We start from the raw sequence: 22,050 nt of genomic DNA, 5'->3' as shown, positions 1-22,050 counted from the left end.
GATGACCCTGCAGGGATTTAGGGGCTGAAGGGATTAAAGTTATCTTCTACTCAGATCAGGCTGGAGAATACAGCCAACAAGGAGGAAGTAGTGCCAGGAAAAAGCACAGAAATTGAGTTTTAACATTATTAAAGCCTTGGGTGGAGCCAGTCCTGAAGCCACACCTATCCGGGTCCAGTTTACACAAACCAATAAAACTTTTCCCCTCTTAAGCCAGTTTGAGTGGAGTTTTCTGTCATAATAGAGTTTGTTTCCCCAAGAGTAAACACACTAGGCCACAGAATTCAGTTCCAAAAACATGGTAAAACAGACTCTTCTTCATAAATGATTGTTTTTCATAGTCTACTCTCCTTCTCAAGATCCCCTACTTGCTAAGTTTAAAGGCTATAGAAGACTTTTTATCTTCTGCCTTTATATTGTCTTAACACAAAGGAATTTCTTTTTTTGCCACAAAAAAATAAGAATGAAAAACCAACAATGGAAAAAAGAAATAATAGGCAACCCGGAAGTGGGGGAGTAAGTCATCTATAGAAACTGTAACCAGATGTACTTTTTTTTACTAAAGGCCTAGATGAGAGTCAGGGACTAAAAGTTATACAATTAAGCAGATTCAACTACATACAGAATCTAATACAAAGACCTCAAAATACTAAAAGTTCCTATTCCAAAAGCAGCTGAAAAAATTAATAGGAAAACTTTTCCTTGGGAAATTGAAATGTCTATGACTTTTAAAAATAGGCAAATAACTACATGATTTCAAAAGAGGTAATAGTTAATCATAAGCATAAAAATTACTGATTTTAAGCATACTGTGTGAATATGACATGCTATTGACTTCCAAGTCATTCTGAAAATATTCAGCAAAAGAAGATTTAAAAGAATAAGTAATTCACAACAACTAGAGACACTTTAGAGTGATATATAAAATTAGTACTCCCACTTTCTAGGGATTTTGGTGACTTAACTGCTAACAAGAAAAAGAAAAACAATGCATGTGGAATAAAATGGAATTAAGATGTATATCCTTGTGTTTCTCATAACATATTCAAGTGAGCTCTTAACTGCATGTTTTAGATCTTTTACATTTTAAACACCAGGTATGAGTACTAGAGTGAATTATAATACTCCTATGATCACAATGAGATCATTAATATGGAGTCTTGTGTGCCACACGATGAGATACATTATTATTAGTTGAGATGAAATAAAATAGACTGGTTAAGGGAGTTCTGGAGTCAGACTGTCTATGTTGACTCGTGGCACTGTCATTTAAAAGCTATAAGTCTTGGACCAACCCTACTGAAGCTCAATCCCCTCACCTGTAAGTCCAAGATAATAAGTAATAATATTAACATGTATGCAGTGCTTATCTTAATAGGTGCCAGGTATTTTTGAAAGAGCTTTACATATTAGTTCTTTAACTCCTAATTATGTTCTTGGGAGATAAATAATATCTTCTCTGTTTTATCGATGAGGAAACTGAGGTCCAGATCAGTAAATTACCAGAGGTCATACAGCTAACCTGAGAAGTCTTGGTTAAGAGTCAATACTTATAAACACTACAATCTATTTACCTTTCAACAACAAAATATTACCCACCTCAAAGGGTTGTTTTGAGAATTAGACCAAGTGTTTAGCACATAGTAGTAGTTCAATAAAGATTTATTGTTATGGTTCTTTTGATAGTCAATTTCTATTTACTTGGATATTTATTTTGTCAATTAAATAATTATTTTAGTATAGAAACTATTTTTTGTTAAAGAGAATTTGGTGGGGAGAAAGACAACCCCGGAAATTAATTTTTATGAAGGGTAATAAATCACTCTTCAACAACTTTTGTAGCCAGGAGGCTCCCATAAATTTGACTTCGAGCATGGGAATCTGAGGTGCCTTTGAGACATCCACGGAGCATTAGAAGCAATTATATATACAGGTCTGGAGCTTGGGCTGGAAATATAAGCCTGGAAATCTTCAACGTACAAATGAAATTACCTAGGGAATGAGTATAGAGTATAAGAAAAAAGCCTAAGATTAAGTTCAAAAATTTAGGAATCTGAAAGAACAGTAGCACCTCCTAAAAGAGATTTTAAAAAGCAACAGCATCAAAGTGCTGGTCTATGGTGTATGGCATCCTGGAAGTGAAGAAGAATGCTTCACAAAGTAGGAAGTAGTCAGCAATGTCAAATGTTGCTGAGAGGTCAAGTAAGATAAATAAATGAAAAAAGTATCATTGAATTTAAAAATATGGAGATAGTAAGTGATCTCCATAGCCATTTTCAAAGGAAAAATGGGATTTCATTTTATTTTAAACACACTTATGTATCTTTTTATCAAGAACAGCAAGCAAACATTTGAGATATGTTGATAATTATATTGGGTCTGCCTTCTTCCTACCTCCAGCCCCCATAATGCCCATCCAAGGAAGGCTATATTGGTGAGATATTCTACAATGAAACTATAGTTTACTGCAATTTTCCTGATTGCACATTAAGCACAGTATCGGGATAAATAAGGAAAACCAAGACTTAGTTCTTGTCCTTAAGAAATGTATGTAAAACAATTTAATGTCAATGTAATATGGTAAAAGTGTCTGGGCCCCATGGAAGCAAAGAATACTCATCCCAGTTCAGGGGGTAGGGTCAGACTGCTTTGTATAAGATACATATCCACTCATTCATTTTGGCAGCTCCTATGCACTAGATCCCAGGAACACAAAAACAATAAGCTTAGATCTCTGGATCCACATAGCTCATGGTTTAGTGAAACGTGTCCAGATATGTCAAAAGAGAAATTCTAATACAATGTGATCAGTGCTATAACAGTGGTATTAACCAAATGTTAACCAAATGAAAATAAAAAGTAAAAAAGCCCGAGACCCTAACCTAAACATGGAGAAGTTGGAGAAAATTCTATAGAAGAGTAAAATTCAAGATGGGCTTTGAAGGATGAAAAGGCCTCAGCCAGAGATGTTTATTCTATGCAATAACATGTGCAAAGGTTCAAAACTGTTTTGAGAACAATGAAAATTTCATTATGACTTATGCACATAATGAAGGGAAGTGAGAGATAAGCTAGAGGTAGAGGAGAGTCAACAATTTAAGGACTTTGTAAGCCATGACAGAATTTGGAGATTTATTTATTTATTTGAGAGAGAGGGAGTGCATGCACACACATACACAAACTGGGGGAGGGAGGGAGGCGCTAGGCGGAGGGAGAAGGGGCCAGGCGGAGGGAGAAGGGGAGAGAGAGAGTCTTAGGCAGACTCCACCCCAGCACGGGGCTTGATCTCACCACCCTGAGATCACGACCTGAGCCGAAACTACGAGTCAAATGCTTAACTGGAGAACAAGAATGGACTGACATAACTATATTTGTTTTTTTTCAGACTCTCAAACCTGACAAACTAGAGTCATGATCCTACCCCCTGCTCTAACCTATCCTATCCCTAATCTATTTCAGTAAATGGCACCACTATTAACCCAGTAATTGCTCACACTGGAGATGTGGAAGTCCTTAATAACTCCTTCTCCCTCATTTTCTATATTCTGTCTACCACCATGTCCTACCATTTCACTTTTAAAACATACTCAGCATCTTTGCTCATGCTGTACCCTCAGCCTGGAGCAATATTCCCTGCTCTTTGCCTAGCTGGTTCCTCATTCTCCAGATAGCAGCTTAAATGTTAATTCCTTAGAAAGTGTTCTCTGACCATCCAATATACAGTGTAACACAGGTCCCCTCCTATTATTCTCTCTCAGCACCCTGTTCTGTATTTACCTGTATATTTACTTGTTTTTAATATCTACTGCCCTTCCTAGTCTGTAATTTTCATTAGGAACTGTCTCATTCTGTTCTCTCACCATATACTCAATGCCTGCACGGTGCCTTCTACATAGTAAGCCTTTAAGAAATACTGGTTGTAAGAAAAAAAAATTTTTTTAGGAAAATAATTTTGAAAGCACTATGGAGGATGTGTGAGGAGAAGGAGGATGTGGAAAACATGAGGAGACTAGAACCAACAAGATCAGATAAAAAGAGCCCAGGTGAAAGGATAAAGAGCCCAGGCAAAGGGGAATGTGGAAATGAGGATAGAGAAAAGCAGTACTTGAGAAACCAAGGCAGAACTGATGAATTCCTGGCTTGGGCATGTACAGAGTGAAACCTTAACTTCCATCAGGATTGAAGGAGGCAGAACAGATACTGAAAAAAGAATGAAGAGATCTCCTTGACAATGGTAAGTTTGAAGAATTTGGATTAGTAGGTCTGTTAGGCAGCTGAAAATTTAAATGTGGCACACAGGAGAGAGGTCCTGGGTTGGGGAACAGATCTTTCCCTCTCTTCTTCCACCTCTACAAATCAAGATGCCAGGAGGAATAAAAACAGCTTCCAATTTTTGATCACCCACATTATGCTTGACATTGTGCTGAGGACTTTATATATTATTTCTATTCCTTTCAACAACCCTATTAAGAAGGTATTCAAAGCTTTGAGAGGTTAAGTAAACTAAGTCAACTGCCCAAGGCAAAAGAGCTGTTAATCAATGGCAGGATTTAAATCCAGTTTTCTAGGGGCGCCTGGGTGGCTCAGTCATTAAGCATCTGCCTTCGGCTCAGGTCATGCATGATCCCAGGGTCCTGAGATCGAGCCCAGCATCAAGCTCCCTGCTCAGCGGGAGCCTGCTTCTCCCTCTCCCACTCCCCCTGCATGTGTTCCCTCTCTCTCTAACAAATAAATAAATAAAATTTAAAAAAAAAATCCAGTTTTCTTTATAGTAAAGCCTCTTTTTATACACTACCTTACTTATAACTTGAATGACCACCTATTAAGTTGGCTCTGGGAAGGGAAAAACAGCAAACTAAAGGAGCTATCAGACTGAGAAAATAGGGAATGAACCTAGACAAATGAGGCTTCAAAAACAAGTTTAATAAAATTTCATGTGAAGGAGTCGGAGAAAAAGAAGTAGAGTTAAGATTTAAAGACCCAGCCAGAAGAACATCAAACCATCATAATAGTTTTATAAAATATGTTCCATGGTATACAGCAGCAACACATTTGGGAGCTTGTTAAAAATGTAGAATCTCAAGGCTCATCCAGACTTATGGAACCAGAAAATGAATCTTAATATGACCCCCAGATAATGTGCATAATACATTTATGTCTGAGAAGCAATGGTCTGATACCATTACATAGATGAAGACACTAACCAGGTTAAAAAATAGTTTGCAGAGCTAGAAGTCAGGCCTTTTGCCTCTCAGGCTAGTATTCATTCTGCTTCACTATGTGCCCTTCAAACAGACACATCACTTTGAACCTCACTGACTTGAAGTTTTGCCACTGAAACATTTAGGAGTTGAACTGAGCTTAAAACAAGTCATCACTAACCATTTTGAATGTTTCCACTTCATTTGTAATTTTAAGTGTTCCCATGAATTTTCTCCAGTATTTGTTTTGTTTTGTTTTTAAGATTTATTTATTTATTTTAGAGGAAGGGGGAGGGAGAGAGAGCGAGAGCAGTGGGAGGGGCAGAGGGAAAGGGAAAGAAGCAGACTGACTGTTGATTGCAGAGCTGACCTGGGGCTAGATCTCACGACCCTGAGAGATCATGACCTGAGCCGAAACCAAGAGTCAGACACTTATCCAACTGAGCCACCCAGGTGCCCCCTTCAATATATGTTTTTAACATCACAATATATCTTAGCCCATTTGGGCTGTTCTAACAGAATACCACAGAATGGATGGCTTATAAACAACAAGAGATTTATTCCTCACAGTACTGGAGACTGGGAAATCCAAGATCAAAACTAGCAGATTAGGTATCTGGGGAGGGCCCGCTTCCTGGTTCATAGATGGTCATCTTTTTACTGTCCTCACATTGACAGAAGGAGTGAGGGATATCTGAGTTCTTTTATAAGATCACTAATCTCATTCATGAAGGCTGTGCCCTCATGACCTAATCCTGTCCCAAAGTCCTACCTCCAAATACCATCATATTAGGGATTTGGTTTCATGTGAATTTTGGGGAGATACAAACATTGACTCGATAGTATTACATGAAACACAAACATGCTATCTCTGACTACAAAGAATTCTTAATTCACAAAGTTTCAACTCTGATCGTTCAATGTGAAAAAACAGTAAAGACTAAGAAAAAGACTTTCTATTGGCAAGTCATTTAAAATCATGGAATCATGGAGTTAGAAGAGACCTTGTAACGTTGAGGTGACAGATTTCATCTAGAATGCCAACTATCTAGTTGCTGACAGTGTAGTACCAAAAAGGGAGTATGAGCTGATTTGGGGTCAGCTATTAGGTATATCTGCCATGGGATGGTTCCAAAGAGGGCTACCATAAAGTTGTTAACCTTGTAAAGATAAGGAAACTAAGGCCTAGAGAGGTTAAATGAAATATCTGAGTCACATACCAAATAAATGGACCAGAACTTTAGGTCTCTTGACTCCTGATATACTGGTTTTTATCCAGAATCCTCTTGCTTTTCCTCCTGATACATTTATTCAATAAAAATAGAAAATCCTTTTCATGTAATAGCAAAAATCAAGCCAATTAAAATTTAACTGAGAATAAACAAGTCCTCATAATTTTATAAGTCCTATAACAAAGACTTACACTGTAAGTACATTCAAAGATTTAAATGAAGCCCACAATCTCTAGGTTGTGATCAGTGAATGATCTCTGACTCAGATTGTTTTCTGACAATTTTACTTCATGGTGAGTTTTTCCATGTGACAATTCTTTAGAGTTTAGCCAGGATGACTCAAGGCACCTAGATGCTATGAAGAAGCTTTCACTTTAAGAAGTAGGAGGAGAACGAGGGGGCATATTGAATCATTAACAACCTACTCAGTTCTGAAATGTAGCAAATCCTTTTGGAAGCCATTTTACAGACAGCTTCAGAAGGCAGATTCTGGCTAAAGCCTTTAAAGACTGGTCTTTAAGAGCTGAACTATATACAAATAATTTGGTGTACCATTTCTAAAAGAGACACAACCAACAAGTTTTAACAAAATGTGACTTTCTTTTTGTTAACAATCAGTGATGAATTTAAAAAAAAAAGGTCTGGTGTCACTGAAGTTACAGACATGATCTAGGTTGAACAGTTTAAGGGCCTAACTGAAAATTCATTGCTCCTTTGGTGAACCAATAGGACTTAGTTCAGAGGCTGAATCATCCCACTTTAAATGAAAATTACAGTAAAGCAGTAAGTAAATTTAAAAAGCTTTCAGATACATGAAGTTTGTCTATATGACTGTGGTTTCTAATTAGAAGCAACCACTACTTTATGAAACAAACACACATTTAAACACATTTTCTCATGAAAGATAAACTTAACTAGTTTTGGAATGTGGATGTTTTGGTCCTTTGTTAAATTTAAGAATAGTAGTGAGAAACAATTCAAAGAAAAATCTATTATGTTATCTGTAGTCTAAATTAAAGAAAATCAGCTTTTAGCGCTTCCGGTACATGCAGTTCATTAAATCTGGCATGGACCCAGAGGAACGTGAAATACTGTGGATATAATCTGCCAAGAACCAGGAATGCAACACTGAGGTTTTTGAGGAACCAACAAAGCACCTCCAATTGTTTTAACCTATTTTTAAAAAATAAAATTAAACTTTATGATGTCTTCTAAGGATTAAGCCAACTGATATGTTGAACACTACAACAAGCATCTAACTGGCAAAAAATCAGGGCCAATCACTTTATAATTTATTCCATGAAAGGATGGAGAAGTTATAAACTTCTTTACCATATTACTGATCTTTCTATCCTTTCCTCTTAACTGTCAAAAAGCGCCTTATCAGAAGTCCAGACACAGTTTTTTTCCAAGGCCATTTATTACTACAGTAATGATGAAGTCCCTGATTGATGTTTTTGGAAAAGACAACATACACCAAGAGCTGAAAATGGCCTTTGAAATTCTACTAGGCTGTTAATTCTACCAAATTTTGCTAGTTTAGTATAGTTCTGGATGGATGCAGAACTCATGAGGCTTTCAATTTAATGAGTTTACTACTACTCCCTACATTATTCAGTTCAAAAAGTACTATATCCTCTGGGTCACCCAGTTATCTCTTAGTGCCTAGCTGATGGGATATACTATCTCTCCACTAGAACACACACCAAAAAAGGGGGGCAAGAAAAGATAAAAAGAAGCTAAGTAGGTAAGACACAAATAGGACAAATGTTTTATTTGTCATCTACCTGTTACTTCTTTAAGACCCTTCATTCATTCCAAGCCCACTTTGTAAGTATAAAAAATGGCAGACACGTAGAAAACACGGTGGAAGAGCAATGGGCACTAAAGCAAGCAAAGGAAGATAAACAGAGCCAGTGAAAAAGTGAGGAAGAGATGAAAGTAAGAGAGATGAAGTGAGAGCTGCAGGGATGTGGAATACTAATACCCTGCAAATCACAAGTTGAAAAGACCATCCTGGAACCTGATGCTGCAAAAATCTAGAGTTTAAGTAATAGAGTAAATTTTCTTTTTTTGCAAAAGGTTTATTTACTTGAGAGAGAAAGTGCAAGTGCACATACACTAGTAGAGAGCAGGGGGACAGAGGGAGGGAGGGAGGGTGGGAGGGAGGGAGAGAGAGAGAGAGAAGCAGACTCCCCACTGAGCACGGAGCTTGACTCAACTCATGACCTGAGACAAAATCAAGAGCGGGATGCTTAACCAACTGAGCCACCCAGGTGCCCCAACAGAGTGAATTTTCAAATAATTCTTCATTACTGTTAATTATCATCACCATCATTATTAACATTATTATCAATTCATTATTGTTATTACTTCCCAAAATAAGTACAGGCTTTATCATGGTCACAAAGTTTAAGCCAACATGAAATTTAAGATGTCCTTTTTGCAAAGCAACTTTTTTTCCTTGAAATGGAAACTGTATTATTATTACTATTCTCTACTTAATTTATAATTTTGAGTCTTAGAGCTACACTTAAGTAGATCCAAGTTACAAGAATTATCTATGGACATGTTTACTATTTTGTGACAGCCAATTTTTTTCTTTCCTTCCTTCTCTTCCCCTCCCCCTCCTTCTCTTCCTCCTCCACCACAAGTTATTTATTCCACAAAAATGTAAATGAGAAAGAGATTCATAATCCTACCACCAAATCAAGAGACTGAAAGCAATTTCTAAAATGAGCCACACATCATGATGGTCCCACCATAGAATTTCAAAGTCCTTCATGAAAAACTATTATTCTTTTTATTGTATTTTACAGATGAATCAAAGATTGCTTGTAAAGACCTTCAGAGTTAATGGAAAGCCTAAGAATTAAACATGGGCTCTGTGTTCCATGCCAGTAGGCTAGTGTTTAAAATACGTTAAATAATCCCGTCTAGCATCTAAATCCTGAGAGTATAGACAGTATATGAAGAAAGGTTCTATCTATCTATACATACACCTATGCATATATACACACTAAAAGGACCAAAAACTCTGATTGAATTAAAGAAATTAAAGATTTTTCTGAAAAATGTTTAAAATAGGGAGCTTTGTTAAAGTATTCCTTATACTGTTACATACTTATATTCTTAGTCACTTTATGCAACTCATTTTGTTATTATTTTTTTTAAGATTTTATTTTTTTAAAGTAATCTCTATACCCATCATGGGGCTCAAACTCACAACCCTGAGATCAAGAGTGCATGCTCTACTGACTGAGCCAGCCAGGTGCCCCTGCAATTTATTATAAAATAAAAGTTCACAAATTCTACTTAATCCCATTAAATCCTACATATTATTGATTAAAAATACAAAAGAAAACACTGTGCCCCCCATTATGCATAATTAACTAGAAAAAAATGGTTTTTTAAATTCAATGTTATCAACAAAGTAAAAATCATTGAAATAAGTTTAGTTTCTCAGGTTGGAAAACTTATCCCTACAAAAATGAAAATCATTTGTCATTTTAAATCTTTTAGCGTACAATCATTCAAAACTAGTAATCTCCACATGTATATTGTCCTATGAATAGATGATTTTAAAAATCCGTATTTATGGAGGGTTTTATTGAGGGGGCCTCTCAAACATTTGGAGGATGAGATCAATTTTTCTATAATAATAAAAGATTTAAACACAGTTCTTTATTATGGCAAATCATCATGTTCCGGAAGCAACTACTAATCTGAGAACTGAAGCATGAATATAAGACTTAAGAGCCAGATTAGTCTCTAACACTAAACGTGTGCTAGTCTTTCAATGCCCCAAGTATATGCCATAGCAACAAGAAAGTTATACAACTTCATTACATTATACGTGCCATCTCTTCAGTCTTGAATACCTAACACGGACACTTATCTGCAATGACTGTTTTGAGTACTTAATTATTAAGAAGTGTGCACAGTCTTGTGTGTATATGTGTATGTGTTTTAATGCATCAGACAAAACTTAAATATCTCAGTGAGTATAACAGTCTCTTCCATATTAGTCACTCTCAGAGGTTAGATCCTTATTCTAAATGATGCTACAATTGTCCACAACATTATTAAAACTCCCTTTCAGTCTATGGGAAGATATGATTTTTAGAAATAGTAATTGCCTTCTCAGAGTGGATGTGAATTTTAGAAACAGCCTGGAGTTATTTCCTATCTTCTTTCTGTCCAAAATCCTTTGAGTCATATCTGATAAATGAAATGAGATATCATGTGGCTAATACCCCCTTTTTCCTTAAAAACAAGGAGTAAATATAAAGTACTGAGCTATTTTCATGTGTGGCTCCTAAACTGGCTTAGAAGGCAATTACCAAAAAAAGGTAGTTCTAAAAATATTTTTAATAATGCTAGTATTCTTGAAATAAGTGTATAGCTTTCAGGGTGACTAAAGTAGACTGACTTTAGTTAAGTGTATAAAGTCAATGTCCTTACTTTAAAGCAAGGATGGGTAGCCAACCAGGCCCTGGCACCTCCCTGTACCTTTCTTGCCCAATCACCTTCTACTCTCTCCCTCTAACCCAGGCACACTGGTCTTCTTGTAGTTTCCTGCATTCTAGTCAAGATTCTCTACCTCAGGGCCATCATACTTGCTCTTTGCCTATGTCCTGCCCAAGGATTATCTGCAAGGTTTACTCCCTCACCTCCTTCAGGTCTTTACTCCAATTTCTATCACCTTCTCAATGACGTCTGTTCTGCAACTTCCTCCTATCACATCCCACCTATCCCTTTTCCCCCTTCTCTGCTTTATTTTCTCTTGTGTGTGTATAAAACTATTCATTACAGAAATTTTCAAACGTACACAAAAGTAGAGAGAATATGAAAAATCTCAGGTATCCATCATCTACCTTCAACAACTTTTCTTTTTATATATATATATATTTTTTATTTGACAGAGAGAGACACAGCGAGAGAGGGAACACAAGCAGGGGGAGAGGGAGAGGGAGAAGCAGGCTTCCCGCAGAGCAGGGAGCCCCATGCGGGGCTGGAGCCCGATGCGGGGCTGGGGCTGGAGCCCGATGCGGGGCTGGGGCTGGAGCCCGATGCGGGGCTCGATCCCAGGACCCTGGGATCATGACCCGAGCCGAAGGCAGACACTTAACGACTGAGCCACCCAGGCGCCCCGACCTTCAACAACTTTCAATATATGGCCAATCTTGGTTCATCTATGCTCCTCTCCCCTCCAAATTATTTTAGAGCAATAATCCAGACATGATATTTTAATTCATAAACACATTAGATCTCTAAAAGGACTCTTGTTTAAATCCCATAATACATTATCACACCTACAAAAACAATTCCTTTTAATCAAATATCTAATGTCTAAATTTCCCCAATATTTCATAAACATCTTTTTACAGTTAGTTTGCTCAAAGCAGGATCAAAGGTCCATACATTGCATTTGGTGGCTATGCCTCTGAAGTCTCTTTTAATCTTAGAGCTTCCTCTCCCTTTCTTATTTTTGTTATTTACTTCTTGAAGAAATGAGGTCATTTGGGCACCTGGGTGGCTCAGCCAGTTAAGCATCTGCCTCTGGCTCAGGTCATGATCCCGGGGTCCTGGGATGGAGCCCTGCATCAGGGCTCCCTGCTCAGCAGGGAGCCTGCTTCTCCTTCTCCCTCCACCCCTGCCCTTCATGGTCTCTCGCTCACTCTCTCAAATAAATAAATACATACATACATACATACATACATACAATCTTTAAAAAAAAGAAATGGGATCATTTATCCTTAAAACATGAAATATTTTACTTTTTTATTTTATTGCCTGTGTCTTGGTTTAGAATGTAAACACCATAAGGCAGAGCTTTTACTTTTAGTCTGTGTGAGTGATATCAGCATCTAGACCAGTGCCTGACACATAAAAGACATCCAATAAATACTTACTGAATGAATATTTGGCGTTCATCTCAAAAGTCCATTGCCCACCCAAAAGCAGAAATTGCTAATCACAGCACTCCCAGTTTTCCAAATATAGTGCAGGGAGCCACCACCAAGAAACCGGTTTGGTACCTAAAGTGAAATTTATTTGCTATTCCTGCTTTACCTCTCCCCGTTTCAAAGTAAGCATACTTTTATCTCCAAAACAAATTCAATGCACCCTGTACAATGAAATTTAGCTGAAGTTGAACATAATTAGTAACTGTATTTCTTGTCAAGTATGTGTAAACATTTCTTAGCTTATTTTAGACAATTTAGGGGAGAAAGCAAGTTGTAGCCAAAAAATGATAGGAAAAGAAACTGCAGAAGATGGTGGGAAACTAGGGGTATTATGTATTTTTAGAATTAGCAACATCCCAAGGGTCCATTATAAAAGAAAAATCAATAATAAATTCTTTGAAAAGGAAGTAAATTACAAGTGTATTGAATTTAGAATTTTTTTTTTTTAACTACATAAATGGTCAAGATTAACGGGAATGACAAATGTCCGGATTTTCCCATTTATAGGCAACAGCAACACATTCTATTTTTCTGTAAATGGTATTTTGAGGTTTATAAAAGTCTTACAGGAGTAATACAAGGAGTATTATATCGAATTCTAGTTCTTTGAAACAAGAGTTTACTGCAGTAAAGAAAAAAATCTAAAACATCGTCTACACATTCTGAAAAAATAATCACATTTTCTTAGACTCATTTACAATTCATTTCTCTTAAATTACCTGACGAAGCTTTTCCTCTAAATTTATTTCTGAAGGAAGCTATGCTAACTGAAAGGCTCCAATCAGACATTCATGTTTCGATTACTTATTTCTATTTAAAAAGGATAAAAAATCACAAATTCCCTGATATTCTCTCAAAAAATCATTGCTGCTTCTTTATTAACTGCAAATTAATTCAGCACCAACAACAGAAATTATGTAGGACCTACTAAGTGTAATATGTTAGGCAATTATTTTCAACCTCTGAAAGGAAAGTTAAAAGTGGTCTTTCAAGTTAACGTAAGAAAAAGCTAGTGGCATAACTTGAAATTATATCTAGTTGTTTCAGTGACCAATATTTCTTGTTTTGAGATTCCCACACATTAGTGTGGGGAAAACCTTCTCTGGCAGAGGTCAAACTTAAAGAAAAACAATAATAGCCCACCCTCCCCCTTACCACATGTGTAAAAACAATCTCCAACAACCCAAATCCCTTGAAAGAATGATTTCTGTTTACTTTTCCTGTGTAATATATTTAGAGGGAATCTGGAAAAGATGGCTAGAAATCTATAAACAGAAAGTGCTAAGTGGAATTCACTGTTTATAGATTTCAGCTAGAATTCTGTCCCTTATATAATGTTGCCAGGAATCTTTTATATTATACTCTTTAAAAACATCTTCATCAGGTTTCCTTCTTTCTGTTGTTTTTCTTCTTCCTTCTTTCCACTGGCTCTTAAATTTGTTTCATTCTTTTTAATTAAATGACATAAATGTAACTTTTGGAATAACATGATTTTTCCAAAGAAACTCCTGGAACTATCTTAATACCATCATATACCTGTCATTTTGAAATTTTAACATATTATGTACTGTACAGTTAAAATATATGTAATAAAATAATCCATATAAATCTTTCTGGTTTAATAAATACTAGGGTAGGTCTATACTGATGTGCAATGGTAAAATGTATGTGTGTGAGAATGTTAGATAGTTTTCAATTCTAAGTGTGGGCTTAAAATCTTCATCAGCCCCAGAAGTTTCTGTCTGCAAACAGTTGTTCACAAAGTAGGATTACTATAGTATAGTCCTTATCATCTGACCCACTGGACAACTACCATAAGGCATGTTTTGAATCACAGGATTCTGAATAATATGTGACATTATGACAACCTGAAAAGAAGCTGAAACAAAGTCGAATAGCAACCTACTGGAGGCTTCCCCTTGAAACTTGCCTGATTAGTATTCAGCGGTACCAGACTCCGTTCCCTGACCTGTGCTTTTCAGTCATTTCTTTAAGGGTTCCCAAAGATACCAGGACACTGCAGTGCAAGCCTTTTTCAGTCAACACTAACTTCCGCCTTTGGACTCCAGTGATTGAACAAAGATGTTGTGTCAGTAGCTTCCTTAAAGTACAAATGCCTCTGGCAAATCTGGTTTGTAAAAGCTACAGAAAAAGTTCAACATAACCAACTAACTGCAAGGTCACTGAAATGACAATTTTAAGGAGAGCACAGCTTCTATCCCTTCACCCCAAATCTGTCACTAAGACACAATGTCTAGCTTTTTTTTTTAAGTCAATAAATACTACCATTATTGCATTATAGCACCTCTAACACATTAATGAAAACCTAGGTGACTATTCTCTTTAAAAGGTGTAAATTTATTAGATTAGGCATTAAAACCACTTCACTACATGCAACTTTCCATACACTTAACTGTTCTATTTCCAATTGTTTGTTTTAAACTCAAGACCTCTTTAAACAGGAAGGGGACAGGTTAGAGAATTGGAGAGAAATATGAAAATAGCAAATGTCTCACTTTCCTTTTCTGACGGGACGACCAGAATCTAAAATCTGGGGGCAACTATATTACACAAAGTTAAATTCAAGAGTAATTAGGATAAGTGAAAGTACTCACTGTTAACTATAGTTCTGATCATCATTCACCTCAGGAAATAACTACTAGAAATGATGCTTGATTTAAATTTTTGGTACCCTCCAGTTTGGTTCAACTACCAAAATAAATAAGCTTGTTCTCAGAGTTAAGCATTTTCCTCCAGAAGAGGTTGTTGGTGTGAATAAAAAACAAAAGGAATTCATATATTTATACAATGAGGACAATGTTTTGAGAGATGTAAATCTGATCACTCTGAGAAAACATTTCCTGTTTTAAAGGAAACATCATAAACTGAAACAGAAGAAATGAAGAGACTGAACCTTCTCCACAATTCAAAAATTGAAATTCACACTACAGTGCAAAAAAAACAAAAAACAAAAAACCCAGCATCTTATATCCCTCTTCAATTATAATACATATTCAATGTAGAAAAAGACAAAGCCAGTTCTGAAACAAAAGATCAGCTGCTACAAAAACAAAATAACATTTTGCAGAGGAGGAAAAGTACACAGCCTTTGAACCAAAACAAACAGATGACCTTTTCAAACTTGAAGCTTCAGTCCATGGCACAATCAGCACCTTATGGATAAAATGCTCCCTCAATTATTTGTTAACATAGTCTTTGATGACTACACGATGGGAAGGTTGTTGATGCTGTTAAAACCAAGACAAATTTCCTTGTGTGTAGTGATTAATATCTGTCAAATCTACATTAAAAAAAAAATCTCTGCCCTCCTGCTCCCCATCTTGCCTCATAAGAGACCCGAGTGTACAAAATTAAAAGTAGATGGTGAGGTGAGTTTATGATTTACAGCATTTTCCATACTCGAAGCATTTTTCAAGAGTCCTTGAGGTTTTAAGATTCAAATACTATGCAAGAAGAATTATTGTTTGAACTACCTAACAATTACCCAGACTTCTTTTAGACTTCAGTTAACCTGTAACTAAAATGAGCATCTTTAACTTTTCCACGGAGCATTGGAGAACGAGTTCTTACTCATAAATGCTTTCAGGTCCTCAGACACCAGGCCAGGCGGAAGATCAAGAGTATCCATCAATTGGAGAGCTCTTCCGGACCTCAGTTTACCCACTTAGGAAAACGGGCGTATTAACTTGTTTCGTAGGGACCCCAGAGGTGTAATTAATTAGTGTTTTTAAACGCTCTGAGATCCAGAGACGAAAGGAAATGCGAGAGACACGCAGAGAAGATGACAATAATCACAACAATAAAAAGAAATGACTAACTTGGAAGTCTGCGTTATATAAGGAGAAATAAGTTAGCAGATTCGCACAAACAAAAGAAAAGCCCACAGCCCCCTTTGTTTCTCTTTCATTTCTTCCTCCCCGCCCCCGCAGAGCTCCCCTCCCGCAGTATGCGGCCGGGCGCGGGGCGCGGGGCGCGGAGCTCGGAGTTGGCCGCCGCGCGCCGGGCTCCCGGGCGGAGGGGGAGGGAGCGTCGGGCCGGCTCCTGACAAAGGCTCTTCCTCCTGCGAGGGCGCGGGATGCCGGCGCCGCAAACTCCGCTCCCGGCCGCCTCTAGCGCGGGGGCGCGCAGGCGGGCGGGGAGAGCCGGCCGGTCGCCCCGGGCAGCCGCCGAGGAAGTTGCGCGCCCGCCTTGCCCGCACCCCTCGCCAGCCCCGTCACCATCCCTCCCGCGGCGCGCCGCGGCCACACTCACCGGACAATTGCTGGTGACCGCAATCCCAGCACGGCCCCGAGATCCGGAGCGAGGGGGTGAAGTGTGCGTACGCGAGGAGCGCGAGCAGAGAGCCCAGCGTTCTGCCGCCGCCTTCCTCGCCAGCCAACCAAGCCCCGCGAGGGAAGTTGGCCTCGGAGCCGAGTGCTGAGGGGCCGCGGGCGGACGGAAAGACGCGGGGCCCGCTTTGTGGTGCGCTCTCGGAGGGCTCGAGGCAAATCCGAACGCGCGGCGCGGCTGGTGCTGCTGGTGGAGGCGGCGGCCGCGGCGGCGCCCCCCGACGGTCCCTCCGCCTCACACCGCCTCTGGGTCACTGACACACACTCGGAGGGAGGGGAGGGGACTAGGAGGAGGGCGGGACAGGAGGGAGGGGACCGGGCAGGGCCACAGCGGGAGGCGGTGACGCGACACCGAGTGGTCTCTTGGGAGTTGTAGTTTTCCGACTGAAGAAAAAAGGGAAACATCGTTGAGGATGCTGCCCGGCTCTCTCTGCACTGCGCATGCTCGGAGAGGGAGCGCGCTCGGGCGCGCGGGCGCGCGTGAGAGAAAGAGGGGAGAGAGAGAGAGAGAGAGAGGGTCGGCCCCCACTGTTACTATGGTCACCGACACACTGAGAAAGAAAACGTGTTCTTTGCTGCTGCGGGCTGAACAAGGCCCTTCTTGTCTTAAGGTGCTGTTAGGGATCCCGCCCTCAGCGAGTCCTTCCTACTTCGCTCCACCCCCAGCTCCTAGCTTCACCACTACAAGTGCCCGGTGAAATCTGACTTCCTGTCGGTATTTCGGTCTTCCCTGTGGCTTCATTTTCTTTCAAAATTTTGAATCAGAAATACCCATTTCCTTCCCTTCCCTCAAACGAATCCTCTCTGCTTTAAATTCAAGGTTGTTTTGTTTTGTTTTTTACTTAAGACTTGTAGAAATGTAGTTCCTTCCAGTAACTTAACAATTAAGTGATAAAACTATTAGGAACACTGTCGGAATCCCATAGTTAATTTTTTCACTTAGTCACATCAGACTTTAAGACCAGCAAAGGTAAAAGTTCAGGATTAGGACTGGTATTTTTTACTTGCCCAGTGTAAAATAATCCAAGTTTGTTTATTTTAGGGTCTACGATTTTTAAAGAAACATACATAAATTCAAACGATACATGGGAGGTTGAAAATTGTTTACTGTACTTATATTGGCAAACTTTCATTTGGCAATAACAGAAGTCTGAACCAAGGTCTGAGTATGCTGTTGGGCTGGTCAGCTAAGTCTACACCCATATTGGGCACCCAGGTGTGAACTGGTGTTGGAGGAGGGTGGTGAAAGGCAGGATACAGTTACTGGATCTCTAAAGGACTAAAGGCAACCTGTCCCAAGCTCTTTTGTTTTCCTTCTCTGCCTAGCTAGAAACCCATACCCTGGAAGAAAAAGATTAATGTTTATAAATCAGAAACACATGTCACGGAAGAGAAATTAGAGGTTTTCAAATAGAATCTCAAGATCAGAAATCCTTATGTTTGTAGAGCACATAATTACTCATTCAAAAAAAATTTATTGAGTATACTATGTCTCAGTCCCTTTATTAGTTCTCAGAAGTAGAGATACAAGAATGTAAAAGAAACATTCCTTGTTTTCAAAGTGCTTGCTGTGCACAGAGGAGACCCGTAAATAAAGGGACTCAGTGTGATAAATACTGTAACAGGAAAGCACACCAGGTGCTTTGGTACATAGCTGCCCCAGACTCAAGCAAGGTCAGGAGATGCTTCCAGGAACATTTGAGCTTGAAGATGACTACCTATCAGTGTGTTTGTGCACTTTGGTGGAGGAGGGGGAAGAGAGAAGTGGGTGGGAGCATTGCAGGTGGAGGTGGAGGGCAGCAGGAGCAAAGTGCTAGAGGCAGGAGACTATACTATTTTGGTTATGCCAAGAGTTCAGCATTGTCGGTAGAACGGGGTTGAGGGAGTAGTGAGAGGAGACGCAGAAAAATTAAGGGAAACTGCTTAGATCATGAAGACTCTTATACAATATGTTAAGGAATGTGGACTCTTTTCTAGAAGCAATGGAAACTCATGCTAGGATGTAAGCAGATGAAATTTTGATAAGATATGTATTTTAGAAATGCATTTTATGCATTTAAAAAAAAAAGGAGAGCCTGAACTAAGGCATTCACAGTGGCAGGAGACAGAACTGAGGGTACTCAGACACTATTTAAAAGAGAGAATTAATAGAACCTAGTGAGCAATTGCCTGTGTTTGGGGGTGAAAGGTGAAGGAAAGTTACAATTATGATGCTTTTGGTTGCAAGCAGCAAAACCCCAACTCTAACCGGCTTAACCAATAAACCAATATTACCTATCTAGATAGAAAGTCCAGTGAAAAGGTGGGCTACAGAGCTGAATGATTCCACAGTTCAAAGATGTCATGTTTCTCTCTTGTTTCACTGCTTTTCCTTACTTAGTATTAGCCTATGGTCAAATGACAGTGGTTTTAAAAATTCCTGTGGTTTTAAGTTTCACCATCTAGGCACATGAAAAGAAAAAAAAGAAAATTTTTGAAAACTCTCTGAGAAAGGAGAGAAAACACCTTTCCCAGAAGCCTCAAGAATTGGTTCATGTGTCTGTACATGGCCAGGGGATGACATGAGTCTAATTATCTTAGGATAAAGACATATGCCCTGCCCCTAGACCCAAAGGAGTCAGATTCCCCCAAGTTGTGATGAGGAGGTGTGGATATTCCAATGAAAACTGAGGTGATTGCCCAGAAAACGAAGAACAAAGGCTGACAAGGGGGGAGCCACAATATCTATTACAAGGAAGAAGAAGGATGAGTCACAGATTTTTGAGCTAGTGATGCCATTCACTGAGTTAGGGAATATAGGAGATTGAACAGCTTTTGAGGGGGAATTTGATGAATTCACTTTGGATATGTTGAGTTTGAGATAATTCTGGACATCTCTGTGGAGAAGTGGAATATATATATACGTGTGTGTGTGTGTGTGCGTGTGCGCACGCGCGCTCTGAAAAGAGATCTGAACAGCAGAAGTTATAATTGGAATATACCATCATATAGATGGTAGTCAAAATTATGGGAATGGATGAAATAACCCCACCGGGACTATGTACAGCAGAAAAGGAAGAATCAATAATAGCATCCTGGGGAACACCAGCACTTAAGGAGTAGTCAGGAAGATCATGAAAATGCCTGGGAACTAGCAAGGGAACTAGAACGTACAAAGAAGTAGGAAAATGTAATCTATAACCAGGAGAAAAGTCAGTCAGTGTAAACAAAGCCAGAAATGACAAAGATGGTAGATTTAGCAGTCAACAACATTAAAAATTATTATAAATATGCTCCATATACTGAGAGAAATTAAAGATATAAAAATACGGAATTTCAATGGACATAAAAATTTCACTGGGTGGGATTGACACTCAAGCAGATTAGACACTCAGAAAAAAAGATTGGTAAACTTGAAGACATAGCAGTAGAGTCTAGCCAAAGTAAAGCACATGAAGAAAAAAAAAAACTAAAACAACAAAAACTAAAAAAAGAAAAACAGCCTCAGTGATCTGTAGGATAATACCAAGTATTCTAACTTTTGTGCAACTGGAGTTCCAGATAAAAGAAAGGTGAGAAGGATGACAGAAAAATTATTTGAAGTAATATAGCTAAAAATTTGATAAAAATTATAAACCCAGAGACTCAACAAGTTCAATGAGCCCTAAGCAGAGTAAGCACACACACTCACAAAACCACTGCAAAAGACATCATCATTAAATTGTTGTAAACTTGTGATAAGAAAATATTAAAAGCAGCCAGTGGGAAGAAAGGCACATTATGTATAAATAAAGACAAAAATTCAATAAACTTCTGATCAGAAACTATGCAAAAGACAATGAAAGGGCATTTTAAAAAGTGCTGAAAGAAAGAAAAATCTGTCACACAGAATCCTATATTTAGAGAAAATATCTTTCAAAAAAGGAAAGCTAAAGAAAACAAAAGCTGAGAGAATGTTACCAGCAGAGCTGCACAACAAGAAATGTTAAAGCAACTTTTTCAGCATTAAACACACACACACACACACACACACACACAAGCTTGGATTTATACTAAAGAATGAAGAATTCTGGAAATGGTAACTATATAAGTAAATACAAAAGGCTTCCCCCCACTTAAAAATTTAAAAAAAATGATAATTGACTACTTAAACAAAAATATAACACTGTTTTATGGGTTCATAACATATGTAGAAGTAAAATGCTTGACAATAATAGTACAAAGGATGGAAGGGGGAAATGGAATTATATTGTTAGAATTTATATTATGTGAAATATTGTACTATTATTTGAAGGTCAGTTGTGATAAATTAAAAATGTGCATTCTAAATCTTAGAATGCCCATCAAAAATAAAACAAACGGGTATAGCTAATAAGTCAACAGTGGAGATAAAATGAAATTCTAAAAAAGTATGCTTGAATGTAGAAATAGAAATATGAAGAAATCTGCATCCTTAATGACCATAGAGCTGACATAAGTTCTGGACTTTCTATCTCTTCACCTCTTTTTTTTTTTTTTTAAGATTTTATTTATTTGACAGAGAGAGACACAGCGAGAGGGAACACAAGCAGGGGGAGTGGGAGAGGGAGAAGCAGGCCTCCTGAGGAGCAGGGAGCCTGATGCGGGGCTCGATCCCAGGACCCTGGGATCATGACCTGAGCTGAAGGCAGACACTCAACAACTGAGCCACCCAGGCACCCCTTCACCTCTTTTAAGTGAGAGAGAAATAAACTTCTTTCTTATTTATAGGCATTATTATTTTGTATTCTATGTATGTACAGCTGAATATAATCAGAATAGCTACATGCTTATAGTAGTTTCATGAAATAAAGTATATTTCCCACAATCAGGCAGACACACACATTGCTCAAAATTTGGTCTCATTGGCAGCAACTTCAACATACTTCTGGAGTTTGCATACTTCTGGAGTTGCAGGAATAGTTTGTCTTTTGTATGAACATCCCTTACTATTAGTTCAATCAACTTTTCTTAAAAGAGGAAATACATGTAAAGTCCTTGGGATAGAGTAAATGCTCAGTCAATATATACTACTTTGAAGAAGCCACCATAATAAGGTTGAGACAGCCCAATTTAGACATATTATGGGGTTCATACTCCAAAGTTGGGTAGAAAATCAATGTGGCATTCATTTATCTATGAAAATCAGTGACTCTCTTTTTTGAAATTGTGTTCACCATACACTCCTATATAGTTCTTCAAAATCTGCAGTGCTTTGAATTCAGGAAATTTCAGTCACAGGAAATGAAATGAGTGTACCTTCACTTACCATCATCTACTCAGTCTATGTATCTAGTTTAAT

The 22,050-nt window shown here is 38.3% G+C and overlaps 1 protein-coding gene across 1 annotated transcript in view; it reads right to left on the bottom strand.

Annotated features, from left to right (window-relative positions):
- The window catches only part of PELI1 (pellino E3 ubiquitin protein ligase 1), a 57,710-nt gene extending 40,714 nt beyond the window's left edge, over positions 1–16,996 (bottom strand). The window contains exon 1 of the mRNA XM_025868591.1: positions 16,675–16,996. The gene's annotated coding sequence lies outside the window, so the exon portion shown is untranslated. The remainder of the gene's footprint in view (positions 1–16,674) is intronic.
- Positions 16,997–22,050: the final 5,054 nt, after the last annotated feature.

The sequence above is a fragment of the Callorhinus ursinus genome, unplaced genomic scaffold, assembly GCF_003265705.2.
Source record: "Callorhinus ursinus isolate GAN/ISIS: 27379988/994484 unplaced genomic scaffold, GSC_fseal_2.0 scaffold10, whole genome shotgun sequence".
Taxonomy (NCBI): Eukaryota; Metazoa; Chordata; class Mammalia; order Carnivora; family Otariidae; genus Callorhinus; species Callorhinus ursinus.
The sequence above is the reverse complement of the archived record's forward strand: the minus strand, read 5'-3'. Positions and strand labels throughout refer to the sequence as shown.